The sequence below is a fragment of the Nyctereutes procyonoides genome, unplaced genomic scaffold, assembly GCF_905146905.1.
Source record: "Nyctereutes procyonoides isolate TBG_1078 unplaced genomic scaffold, NYPRO_anot_genome, whole genome shotgun sequence".
NCBI lineage: Eukaryota > Metazoa > Chordata > Mammalia > Carnivora > Canidae > Nyctereutes > Nyctereutes procyonoides.
Window position 1 is genome coordinate 50620360 of NW_026575126.1, and position 5754 is coordinate 50626113.

General features: G+C 42.6%; 1 long non-coding RNA gene across 1 annotated transcript; it reads left to right on the plus strand.

Moving 5' to 3' along the window:
* The first annotated feature begins 469 nt into the window (after positions 1 to 469).
* LOC129520014 (uncharacterized) lies at positions 470 to 4336 on the plus strand. Its single transcript, XR_008666457.1, has 4 exons — positions 470 to 672; positions 804 to 970; positions 1723 to 1846; positions 3546 to 4336. It is a non-coding gene; the product is annotated as an uncharacterized LOC129520014 (long non-coding RNA).
* Positions 4337 to 5754: the final 1418 nt, after the last annotated feature.

A 5754-nucleotide genomic window follows, 5' to 3' on the forward strand; every position in this document is an offset into this window, starting at 1 on the left:
TTAAGAAAGTAGGCAGTGTCTAGGGAACTAATAGGAAGGAGGCCACTGAGTCTGGACTCTGTCCCCTCTCCCCCCAAATACACAGGATTTGGTCTGATTCAGGAAGGTTGGAGCCTGGACACTACTGGGGAAAGCATGTGTGAAATCAGATCAGATTCTGGAGTACACAGTACCAGCACCCTGAAAGAGAGTGCAATTCTGCAGTCAGCACTTGCCTGCTATTTGAAATATGCATTGAGAGCTAAAAACTTGTGCACAGATGAGCTGGCAGTGTCTTTCTGCTTTACCTGGGAATGATTATAAGCAGAAACATAGGTCAGGTTTCAGCATGCAGTTTATCTGTACAGAAGTTTAGACAAAGGCTAAAGGCTCTTGATATTTGCCAACCCAACCAGAAAGCTGGGAAACTGGTTTGGCCACTGTTTTCTTTTCTTTTTTTCTTTTTCTTCTCTCTCCAGTTTCTCTGCACTTCCCTCCTTCCCTCTCTCTCTGCCTTCCCATCTCTCATCTTTTTTTGGAAGATGAGATCCTGATGATCCCTAGGTCTCTAGAGAACTCATCTTCAAGGCAGAACCTCAGCAGCCAGCTCTGTGTTTGATCAACACTTGAAGTGCCTGCAAATACTCTTTGCTTCTCATTTAAATTTGTATCGATCTCCCAAATGGCAAACAGGTAACCAAAATAAATTATCTAAATAGAGTTAATCAGGAAGGAGCAGGAGCACCAGAGGAATCTGGTGCTGGTCAGGCAGATTTTGCTGATGTGGAAAAGCTGTTGGAATGAAATATGTATGCTTTGGACAGGAGAACATAAACAAAAGCCAGTCCCTGAGAAGTCAGAATTACTGAGAAATGAACCAGGGTCTCCTTGTGCAGAAGCGTTCTGTGGATGGCAAGACCTGGAGGTGGGAATACATGGATCATTAAGAGCTGTCTCCTTCTTGAGAACAGGCTGCAGAAATCTTTTATGGGTAAGGAGAGACCTGCTTATAATAGGTATATGGGTTTTTTCAAATCAAACAATTTCAAGCTAAACAATGCTTGGCACTAGGGGGAAAAAGAAACAGTGGAGAGCCCAAATGATGCTTATCTTTTCAGTTTGTGCCTTAGAGTAGCTTTTGTCTAATTTTTTTTTCTGATGTTGACTTAAGGAGTCATCTTATAAGAGAGGTGGACATGCAATGCAACATTAGCCAATCAGTTTTCACTCCCCTCCTCAAAGGGGCTGTTTCAGAGTTGGATCCAGGATAGTCAACATAAATGTTTTGCCAACAGTGTTTGGGTTCTTTGATTTCCTGGATTTCTTTTGGGTTCGTTGATGTAGTTGCCAATATCTAAACAATTGGTATGCTATATGTAAAATCATGGATTTCTGTCTTCTCTTTAACAAATCAGATGATCAGTGAACTCTGGGCTTATACCCTCCCCTCGCAATAGTCTGCTGGTGTGGCCCAGTGACTGTCCTCTTCAGATGAGCAGGAGCTTCCAGTTTTCCAAATTCCATACCCAGGCCATGTCCACTTGAGTTTCTGACCTGGTCAAAGATAGCAGTTACGCCTAATTTCATGTCACATCAAATGTCAAGGATGATGGACACTTCCGAGGAAGGGAAGTGAGTTGTCTAAGAGCACACAGCAGGTTGATATCATAAATGGGAAAAGAACCCAGGATATTCTTAGATTAGCTTTGCAGAACAAACAATACTCCTTACATTTCCTTCCAGGAAAGAGCTGGTTCCCCCAAGGATGCTTCCAATTATCCTTTAGTGATGCGAAGGTACTACTGGTGGGAATTTCAGATCCAGTGGGGTGGTGAATATTTGTCTTCTCACAAAATGCTTTTCACAGGTGAGTGCCAACTCCTCTTATGATCAGGGTTGAAGGCTGGACCAATAAAACTCTTCTCTTCCTGACCATTAAGATAGCTATGACAACATCATTCATTCTTGCTGAACTAAGTATGATTTATAAGCTTACAGATGGAAAAAAAATCCATCTTTATTCACTTGTGCTTTCAACTGCTTGTGTGTGTGTTTATTCACCCCACACTTACTGAGCATTCACTATATGCCATGTTCTCTGCTATCTTACAGAGACACAAATATTGGTCCCTGAAACTCTCAGTTGAGCTATAGGCTATAATGCACACACAAAGGAGGATTGACTTCACTGAGGAAGTGCCATGTTATTATTGACCTTTTCAAGACCAAGAAGAATCCCTTTTAGGTAGGAGTCAAGAGTTAGCAGCTGTGAACTGCCCTAAGAGCCCAGACCCAATTTGGTTGGCCTCACCATTTTAAAAATTAAATTAAAAATGATTATGTTTACCACATTTAAAAATTGGAAGATTTCAAATAAAAATCCAGATTTCCAACTTCTCTTTAAAAATAGTGGATCTGACGGGTGCCTGGGTGGCTCTTTTGGTTAAGCATTTACCTTCAGCCCAGATCCCAAGGTCCTGGGATCGAGCCGCACATCAGACCCCCTCCTCGGTGGGGAGCCTGCTTCTCCCTCTCCTTCTGCTGCTCCCACTACATGTGCTTGCTCTCTCTTTCTTTCTGTCAAATAAATAAAGTCTTTTTTAAAAAGTAAAAAATAAAATAAAAATAGTGGATCTGAAAATACCAGGTTTACATACCCTTATGGCAACAATGAGGTGTGACTGAATGCTGGGTGCTCATTTTTAGAGAGGGCATGCATTCCAGTTTGTTCCAAGCCCCACCACTCCCTATTACATTATTCATGGTCTCCATCATAAAGGTATAAACCCTGACTGACCTCTCCAGGGATATAAATTGGTATTCGGTGATCTAGCATCTCAAAGAATATACAGTGGTCACAGAGAAGAGGTGGAGAAAAAGGTGTAGTCAGAGACACAGAGATGGGAAATATATAATATATTCAGGGAACTGCATGTAGTTCCATGTGGCAGACAGATGATTAAGTGCAAGAGGTAGGCAGAAATGAAGCTGAAGAAGTAGCCCAGGGACAGATTACCTATGAAAGGCCCTGTGGGTCATGCAAAGGACTTTGTACTAAATTCTGTACTCAATGGGAAACCGTTAGATTCTTGGCACGGGCGTGTTGTCATGACATTTGTGTTTTCAAAAGAGCAGTGTGCAACCATGGAGTTAATACAAGTGGCAAAGGTAATGAAAGAGGCTGGGAGACCATTTGGGCAGTAATTGCACTGATCCAGGGTAGAGATGAGGGACTCCGTAATCTTCAATTCATGGCCAGCAGAGGCACGTGGCAAATGATTGTTAATGATTGAGCGATGAGTGAGAAAGTCTCAAGGATCGCTTGTTCCTTTTATCAACCAAGAGCCACCATGATGGGCCCTCTAGGCTTCCTACAGCCAGAGTTAGGCAAGCATTCACAGATGGGCAAAACTGAGTACTTGCCTGTCTGTAAAATGCTTTTTGGCAAAGTGCATAGGAATTTAGACTTTCTTAGTAGTAATTACACTATAATGCCCCAGGTGCCCCCAGAGTGTACTCAGAGAATTAATGGGCCTATCCGTCTCATTTACTTCTTCGGGTCCCAGGGTCTCCTTCCACAAATGAGCATTCTCAGCGCACTGAATGAGACCCTGGAGGACCAGAAGAATGATTGCTTCTCTCCAAGGTGATCCAGAGGTGAATATCATCCCCTGGAGGATGCCTCTGGACCGTTGAGTGGGAAACACTGCAGTGACCGAGGCAGAAGGCGCTCCAAATGCAAAGAACATTATTCCAAGCAAATGAGGGAGCCCAGCAATTATTTCCACTCAAAAGTTGGTAATGAATCGGCATGTTTATTTATTCATTCATTAAATGTAGGCAAACAAGCAACCAAAGAGGAAGCCGTCTGGCCATTCTTTTAATGAATCTGCCCCATTTCTGAGTGAAATGTAGGCCATGCAGATGAAATGCTGAGCTCTGGAAATACATTACCCACTCAGGAAGCCATCCTTCCAGCCTTAATTAAAGAAAATCAACAACTCCCTTTTGCAGTGGATGATGATGGAAATCAAACCAAGGAACTGAAATACAGACTTGCCAGCTTGCAAGCTGGGTCAGGCTTGACTGGGCTTGCAGAAGCCAGGGAACCTCATGAATTCATTGGAAAGATTGTGCCTTGGGTGGCACCAGAACCCTGTAACGTCAACAGCAGCCAAGATACTACAGGGAATTAATGTCATTATAGGACACCAAATATTAAAAAAAAAAAGGACACCAAGTATTTTTTGATGAAGCTTTGATGACTCATTCATTCATTCGTTCATTCCCTCAATTTTTTATTTGTCCATATGCTCATTCATTCATCTACTCGTAAGCATTTACTAAGTACCTACTATGTGCTAGGCATTGCACCATGGATATAAAAAGCTAAGCAAAAATAAACATTGTCTCATTCTATTACTCTTAATTTTTAGTAGAGAAGATGTTTACTAGGGGAATTATCACATAAATATGTAATGATAAATTGCAAAAGAACTCAGAGGGAAAACTACAAGAAGCCAGCATATAAACCAGTTGAGGACAAGGAGAAGAAGGTAGAACAATCCAGATACGGAGAACAGTATGTGCTCATGTGCCAATCTCCAGAAATGGAAGGGAGCACCATCACCAGAGAGAATGCCCTTTGGGTATGGTTTTGCCTCACCTTTGTATTCCAAGTAATGGAATTCTCTTTATATGATTAAATTAGGAAATGTTTGTGGACTGAAAACTGCCATGATAAGATAAGGCTTAGTTTGAGTGTGTTGGTCTAGATGCCAAGGAGACTGATGGGAACCCTGCTTTCACCCTATTAACCTCTTAAAAGGAGGACTGAGCTTGCCTTGATGCAGTAGGAACATGAACTCTGGATCTCCTGTCATGTGGGTTGCCTCTACCTCAAACCCAGTGTCCTAGAGAGCTCTCAGTTCTTAGCTCCCACGCTCCTCCTGTCCATGAGTCTGCCAATCCCTAGTGTATGGACTCTGGAGATTCATCATGCAATTAAAACCTGCACCTGCTGCTTATAATCTCTATAACTTTGGGCAAGTCATTTAATCTCATTTTGCCTCAGATTCCTTGTCTAAAAATTGGGTGTGATAGTAGTGTCTATCTCAGAGTTGAGGCTATTGTGAGGAGGGGCTATATGGAAGACACAGAGCAGACATACATACTGATATTATTGTTACTTAGGTAATTCCCCTCACTCCCACTTCAGACCAAAGTGCAAGAAAGAAGCTTAGGTTTAACATCAGAGTATGTGGATGGACTTGTGTGTGTGTGTGTGTGTGTATGCTCCATGTCATTAGGCACATCTGAGTGCCTGAAAGGTAAACACTCCAGAGACAGGTATAAAATGTGTGTGATGTGAGTGATGGCTCTTGGCCATGTCTAATGCAGGGATCCTTGGGTAACTGCAAAGTCAGGGTGGCTGGAGTCCATGAGACTTGGAGTATTTTAGTAGGATTCTGCTGATGGCATCTGGGTAGCAGCTTGTGACAGTGTTTGCAGTAATAGCATGTCCTCCTGAAGATGGTGATATTTTCCAACTCCATCTCTTTAACTGCCCCACCCACTTAGCTAGCCATGGTCTACTGAGTTCTGCATGGAGTATAGCCTGTCTCACATCCATTTTATACCCAAGCTGTTCTTTCTGCTCTGAAAGCACTTTTTGCCTACTTCCTTTCTCATTCACAGCCATCAGGCAAACCATTCACCTTCTAAGACTTGGCTTATACATCTGTCCCCACTGAGTATCTCTTGGACTCATCTTCC